Below are 8,504 nucleotides of genomic sequence, written 5' to 3' on the forward strand. Positions count from 1 at the left end.
GCCTAAGATAACAAGGTTGATAGATTTACATACTTTGTATATTCATAATTTTTGGTTCAACGATTCTTTTACTTCAGAGCCTGCACTATATTTTGATACAAAAAAAACTCCACCTGATTGTGTCACTGTTGTTCTAGTTATGTTGTCCGACATTCATACTTCTGTTCTAGATTTGAATTTCTGCTTTCATAGTTGCCAGATGATCATATTAGACAGTTTCTTTTATTTTTGCATTAAAACATCCCTTTTTAATGCTAAAAATGTTTCCAGTTTAAAGCCTCATGAATGAGTTAGTGTCTGGTCAGTGGTTTAAAATTTGCCGCTTCATGGTTGCCAACTGTTCGTGCAGCCTAAGATAACAAGGTTGATGGATTTACATACTTTGTATATACAGAATTTTTGGTTTAACGATTCTTTTACTTCAGAGCCTGCACTATATTTTGATAAAAAAAACTCCACCTGATTGTGTCACTGTTGTTCTAATTATGTTGTCAGACATTGATATTTCTTTTCTAGATTTGAATTTCTGCTTTCATAGTTGCCAGATGATCATATTAGACAGTTTCTCTTATTTTTGCATTAGAACATCCCTTTTTAATGCTAAAAATGTTTCCAGTTTAAAGCCTCATGAATGAGTTAGTGTCTGGTCGATGGTTTAAAATTTCCCGCTTCATTGTTGCCAACTGTTCGTGCAGCTTAAGATAACAAGGTTGCTAGATTTACATACTTTGTATATTCATAATTTTTGGTTTAACGATTCTTTTACTGCAGAGCCTGCACTATATTTTGATAAAAAAAACTCCATCTGATTGTGTCACTGTTGTTCTAGTTATGTTGTCAGACATGGATATTTCTGTTCTAGATTTGAATTTCTGCTTTCATAGTTGTCAGATAATCATATTAGACAGTTTCTTTTATTTTTGCAGTAAAAATCCCTTTTTAATGCTAAAAATGTTTCCAGTTTAAATCCTCATGAATGAGTTAGTGTCTGGTTGGTGGTTGAAAATTTGCTGCTTCATAGTTTCCAAGTGTTCGTGCAGCCTAAGATAACAAGGTTGATAGATTTACATACTTTGTATATTCATAATTTTTGATTTAACGATTCTTTTACTTCAGAGCCTGTACTATATTTGATACAAAAAAAAAAACTCCACCTGATTGTGTCACTGTTGTTCTAATTATGTTGTCAGACATTGATATTTCTGTTCTAGATTTGAATTTCTGCTTTCATAGTTGCCAGATGATCATATTAGACAGTTTCTTTTATTTTTGCATTAAATCATCCCTTTTTAATGCTATAAATGTTTCCGTATTAAAGCCTCATGAATGAGTTAGTGTCTGGTCGATGGTTTAAAATTTGCCGCTTCATGGTTTCCAACTGTTCATGCAGCCTAAGATAACAAGGTCGATAGATTTACATACTTTGTATATTCATAATTTTTGATTTAACGATTCTTTTACTTCAGAGCCTGTACTATATTTGATACAAAAAAAAACTCCACCTGATTGTGTCACTGTTGTTCTAATTATGTTGTCAGACATTGATATTTCTGTTCTAGATTTGAATTTCTGCTTTCATAGTTGCCAGATGATCATATTAGACAGTTTCTTTTATTTTTGCATTAAATCATCCCTTTTTAATGCTATAAATGTTTCCGTATTAAAGCCTCATGAATGAGTTAGTGTCTGGTCGATGGTTTAAAATTTGCCGCTTCATGGTTTCCAACTGTTCATGCAGCCTAAGATAACAAGGTCGATAGATTTACATACTTTGTATATTCATAATTTTTGATTTAACGATTCTTTTACTTCAGATCCTGTACTATATTTTGATACAAAAAAAAAACTCCACCTGATTGTGTCACTGTTCTAATTATGTTGTCAGACATTGGTATTTCTCTTCTAGATTTGAGTTTCTGCTTTCATAGTTGCCAGATGATCATATTAGACAGTTTCTTTTATTTTTGCATTAAAACATCCCTTTTTAATGCAAAAATGTTTCCGGTTTAAAGCCTCATGAATGAGTTAGTGTCTGGTCGATGGTTTAAAATTTCCCGCTTCATAGTTGCCAACTGTTCGTGCAGCCTAAGATAACAAGGTTGATAGATTTACATACTTTGTATATTCATAATTTTTGGTTCAACGATTCTTTTACTTCAGAGCCTGCACTATATTTTGATACAAAAAAACTCCACCTGATTGTGTCACTGTTGTTCTAGTTATGTTGTCAGACATTCATATTTCTGTTCTAGATTTGAATTTCTGCTTTCATAGTTACCAGATGATCATATTAGACAGTTTCTTTTATTTTTGCATTAAAACATCCCTTCTTAATGCTAAAAATGTTTCCAGTTTAAAGCACCATGAATCAGTTAGTGTCTGGTCAGTGGTTTAAAATTTGCCTTTTCATAGTTGCCAACTGTTCGTGCAGCCTGATAACAAGGTTGATTGATTTACATACTTTGTGTATTCAGAATTTTTGGTTTAACGATTCTTTTACTTCAGAGCCTGCACTATATTTTGATAAAAAAAACTCCATCTGATTGTGTCACTGTTGTTCTAGTTATGTTGTCAGACATGGATATTTCTGTTCTAGATTTGAATTTCTGCTTTCATAGTTGTCAGATGATCATATTAGACAGTTTCTTTTATTTTTGCAGTAAGAATCCCTTTTTAATGCTAAAAATGTTTCCTGTTTAAAGCCTCATGAATGAAGTAGTGTCTGGTCGATGGTTTAAAATTTCCCGCTTCATAGTTGCCAACTGTTCGTGCAGCCTGATAACAAGGTTGATGGATTTACATACTTTGTATATACAGAATTTTTGGTTTAACGATTCTTTTACTTCAGAGCCTGCACTATATTTTGATACAAAAAAAACTCCGCCTGATTGTGTCACTGTTGTTCTAATTATGTTGTCAGACATGATATTTCTTTTCTAGATTTGAATTTCTGCTTTCATAGTTGCCAGATGATCATATTAGACAGTTTCTTTTATTTTTGCATTAAAACATCCCTTTTTAATGCTAAAAATGTTTCCGGTTTAAAGCCTCATGAATGAGTTAGTGTCTGGTCGATGGTTTAAAATTTCCCGCTTCATTGTTGCCAACTGTTCGTGCAGCTTAAGATAACAAGGTTGCTAGATTTACATACTTTGTATATTCATAATTTTTGGTTTAACGATTCTTTTACTGCAGAGCCTGCACTATATTTTCATAAAAAAAACTCCATCTGATTGTGTCACTGTTGTTCTAATTATGTTGTCAGACATGGATATTTCTGTTCTAGATTTGAATTTCTGCTTTCATAGTTGTCAGATAATCATATTAGACAGTTTCTTTTATTTTTGCAGTAAAAATCCCTTTTTAATGCTAAAAATGTTTCCAGTTTAAATCCTCATGAATGAGTTAGTGTCTGGTTGGTGGTTGAAAATTTGCTGCTTCATAGTTTCCAGGTGTTCATGCAGCCTAAGATAACAAGGTTGATAGATTTACATACTTTGTATATTCATAATTTTTGATTTAACGATTCTTTTACTTCAGAGCCTGTACTATATTTGATACAAAAAAAAAACTCCACCTGATTGTGTCACTGTTGTTCTAATTATGTTGTCAGACATTGATATTTCTGTTCTAGATTTGAATTTCTGCTTTCATAGTTGCCAGATGATCATATTAGACAGTTTCTTTTATTTTTGCATTAAATCATCCCTTTTTAATGCTAAAAATGTTTCCGGTTTAAAGCCTCATGGATGAGTTAGTGTCTGGTCGATGGTTTAAAATTTGCCGCTTCATGGTTTCCAACTGTTCATGCAGCCTAAGATAACAAGGTTGATAGATTTACATACTTTGTATATTCATAATTTTTGATTTAACGATTCTTTTACTTCAGATCCTGTACTATATTTTGATACAAAAAAAAACTCCACCTGATTGTGTCACTGTTGTTCTAATTATGTTGTCAGACATTGATATTTCTGTTCTAGATTTGAGTTTCTGCTTTCATAGTCGCCAGATGATCATATTAGACAGTTTCTTTTATTTTTGCATTAAAACATCCCTTTTTAATGCAAAAATGTTTCCGGTTTAAAGCCTCATGAATGAGTTAGTGTCTGGTCGATGGTTTAAAATTTCCCGCTTCATAGTTGCCAACTGTTCGTGCAGCCTAAGATAACAAGGTTGATAGATTTACATACTTTGTATATTCATAATTTTTGGTTCAACGATTCTTTTACTTCAGAGCCTGCACTATATTTTGATACAAAAAAAACTCCACCTGATTGTGTCACTGTTGTTCTAGTTATGTTGTCCGACATTCATACTTCTGTTCTAGATTTGAATTTCTGCTTTCATAGTTGCCAGATGATCATATTAGACAGTTTCTTTTATTTTTGCATTAAAACATCCCTTTTTAATGCTAAAAATGTTTCCAGTTTAAAGCCTCATGAATGAGTTAGTGTCTGGTCAGTGGTTTAAAATTTGCCGCTTCATGGTTGCCAACTGTTCGTGCAGCCTAAGATAACAAGGTTGATGGATTTACATACTTTGTATATACAGATTTTTTTGGTTTAACGATTCTTTTACTTCAGAGCCTGCACTATATTTTGATAAAAAAAACTCCACCTGATTGTGTCACTGTTGTTCTAATTATGTTGTCAGACATTGATATTTCTTTTCTAGATTTGAATTTCTGCTTTCATAGTTGCCAGATGATCATATTAGACAGTTTCTCTTATTTTTGCATTAGAACATCCCTTTTTAATGCTAAAAATGTTTCCAGTTTAAAGCCTCATGAATGAGTTAGTGTCTGGTCGATGGTTTAAAATTTCCCGCTTCATTGTTGCCAACTGTTCGTGCAGCTTAAGATAACAAGGTTGCTAGATTTACATACTTTGTATATTCATAATTTTTGGTTTAACGATTCTTTTACTGCAGAGCCTGCACTATATTTTGATAAAAAAAACTCCATCTGATTGTGTCACTGTTGTTCTAGTTATGTTGTCAGACATGGATATTTCTGTTCTAGATTTGAATTTCTGCTTTCATAGTTGTCAGATAATCATATTAGACAGTTTCTTTTATTTTTGCAGTAAAAATCCCTTTTTAATGCTAAAAATGTTTCCAGTTTAAATCCTCATGAATGAGTTAGTGTCTGGTTGGTGGTTGAAAATTTGCTGCTTCATAGTTTCCAAGTGTTCGTGCAGCCTAAGATAACAAGGTTGATAGATTTACATACTTTGTATATTCATAATTTTTGATTTAACGATTCTTTTACTTCAGAGCCTGTACTATATTTGATACAAAAAAAAAAACTCCACCTGATTGTGTCACTGTTGTTCTAATTATGTTGTCAGACATTGATATTTCTGTTCTAGATTTGAATTTCTGCTTTCATAGTTGCCAGATGATCATATTAGACAGTTTCTTTTATTTTTGCATTAAATCATCCCTTTTTAATGCTAAAAATGTTTCCGGTTTAAAGCCTCATGGATGAGTTAGTGTCTGGTCGATGGTTTAAAATTTGCCGCTTCATGGTTTCCAACTGTTCATGCAGCCTAAGATAACAAGGTTGATAGATTTACATACTTTGTATATTCATAATTTTTGATTTAACGATTCTTTTACTTCAGATCCTGTACTATATTTTGATACAAAAAAAAACTCCACCTGATTTTGTCACTGTTGTTCTAATTATGTTGTCAGACATTGATATTTCTGTTCTAGATTTGAGTTTCTGCTTTCATAGTTGCCAGATGATCATATTAGACAGTTTCTTTTATTTTTGCATTAAAACATCCCTTTTAATGCAAAAATGTTTCCGGTTTAAAGCCTCATGAATGAGTTAGTGTCTGGTCGATGGTTTAAAATTTCCCGCTTCATAGTTGCCAACTGTTCGTGCAGCCTAAGATAACAAGGTTGATAGATTTACATACTTTGTATATTCATAATTTTTGGTTCAACGATTCTTTTACTTCAGAGCCTGCACTATATTTTGATACAAAAAAAACTCCACCTGATTGTGTCACTGTTGTTCTAGTTATGTTGTCCGACATTCATACTTCTGTTCTAGATTTGAATTTCTGCTTTCATAGTTGCCAGATGATCATATTAGACAGTTTCTTTTATTTTTGCATTAAAACATCCTTTTTAATGCTAAAAATGTTTCCAGTTTAAAGCCTCATGAATGAGTTAGTGTCTGGTCAGTGGTTTAAAATTTGCCGTTTCATGGTTGCCAACTGTTCGTGCAGCCTAAGATAACAAGGTTGATGGATTTACATACTTTGTATATACAGAATTTTTGGTTTAACGATTCTTTTACTTCAGAGCCTGCACTATATTTTGATAAAAAAAAACTCCACCTGATTGTGTCACTGTTGTTCTAATTATGTTGTCAGACATTGATATTTCTTTTCTAGATTTGAATTTCTGCTTTCATAGTTGCCAGATGATCATATTAGACAGTTTCTCTTATTTTTGCATTAGAACATCCCTTTTTAATGCTAAAAATGTTTCCAGTTTAAAGCCTCATGAATGAGTTAGTGTCTGGTCAGTGGTTTAAAATTTGCCGCTTCATAGTTGCCAACTGTTCGTGCAGCCTAAGATAACAGGGTTGATGGATTTACATACTCTGTATATTCATAATTTTTGTTTAATGATTCTTTTACTTCAGAGCCTGCACTATATTTTGATAAAAAAAAACTCCACCTGATTCTGTCACTGTTGTTCTAGTTATGTTGTCAGACATGGATATTTCTGTTCTAGATTTGAATTTCTGCTTTCATAGTTGTCAGATGATCATATTAGACAGTTTCTTTTATTTTTGCAGTAAAACATCCCTTTTTAATGCTAAATATTTCCAGTTTAAAGCCTCATGAATGAGTTAGTGTCTGGTCAGTGGTTTAAAATTTGCCGCATCGATATGGCGCCGGAAGATGAGCCCCCCAGGTTGGAAGGCGTCCCACATGTTACTGGGGATGAACAAAGGGCGATTCCTAGTAGCTCCAGGACGAATAAAGCGGCTGGGCTAAAGCCAAAAGGACGCTCAGTTGTGGATGTGTCGGGAAGCGACCGGAAAGTACGATGTTGCAAGGAGATATATCACATAGCGACATGGAATGTAAGATCTATGACGCAAGGTAAACTGGATATCGTCAAGCGAGAAATGGACAGATTGAACATTGATATCTTGGGTATCAGCGAGCTCAAGTGGACCGGAATGGGAGAATTTAACTCCGGCGACCATTATGTCTTTTATTGTGGGCACGAATCCAAGAGAAGGAATGGGGTCGCTCTCATAGTAAACAGAAGAATGGGCGAAGCAGTGCTAGGGTACAACCCCAAAAACGACCGAATGATTTCACTTCGGATCCAAGGTCACCCTTTCAACATAACAGTTATCCAAGTCTATGCACCGACCACTGCTGCTGAAGAAGCTGACGTTGAGAGATTTTATGCGGACCTACAATGCCTTTTAGACCGCACCCCATCATCAGACGTCGTTTTTCTCATAGGAGTGAAGAAATATCCGGAATTACAGGCAAGTTCGGTCTTGGTGAGCCAAATGAAGCTGGGCAGAGGCTAGTAGAGTTCTGTCAAGAAAACAACCTGACGATAGCGAATACTCATTTTCAAAAGCACAAGAGGCGCCTGTACACATGGATTTCACCGGACGGTCTGTACAGGAATCAGATCGATTATATTATTTGCCGGCAGAGATGGAGAAGCGCTATACAAGCAGTAAAAACAAGGCCTGGGGCCGATTGTGGCACCGATCATCAGCTTCTTGTTGCCAAAATTAAGCTTCAATTGAGGAAAACGCAGAAAACTAGAAGGCCTTTCAGGTATGATCTGGATCAGATTCCATTAGAATATGCTGTGGAAGTGAGGAATCGATTTCAAGAATTAGATCTAGAAGACAAAGCCCGAAGAGATGTGGACTGATGTTCGTGATATAATACAAGAAGTTGCTACTAAGGTAGTTCCAAAGCAAAAGAAATGCAAAAAAGCAAACTGGTTATCTGAAGAGGCTTTGCAAATAGCTGAGGAAAGGAGGATGGCAAAAGGTATGGGGGAAAGAGAAAGATACAAGGTTCTCAGTGCGGATTTTCAGAAAATAGCAAGGAGAGATAAGAATGCCTTCCTGAACATACAGTGTCAAGCAGTTGAGGACAACAGCCAATTAAGGAACACAAGAGCTCTGTATAAGACAATCAAAGATATCAAAGGAAGCTTCTGTGCTAAGCTGGGCGTGATAAAGGACAAACGAGGCAAGGACCTCACTGAAGCCTCAGAGATAAAGAAGAGGTGGCAGGAATACACAGAAGAACTGTACAAGAAGGACCCGGATGTGCAAACCCAACATAGGACTGTTGTGATTACTGATCTCGAGCCGGGCATCCTGAAGAGTGAAGTTGAATGGGCCTTAGCCAGCCTTGCTAAGAACAAAGCTAGCGGAATTGATGGTATTCCAGCTGAGTTGCTTCAAAACCTCAACCACGACGCTGTAA

This window comes from Amblyomma maculatum, chromosome 7 (genome assembly GCF_055883805.1).
Source record: "Amblyomma maculatum isolate TAMU_Amacu chromosome 7, ASM5588380v1, whole genome shotgun sequence".
NCBI lineage: Eukaryota > Metazoa > Arthropoda > Arachnida > Ixodida > Ixodidae > Amblyomma > Amblyomma maculatum.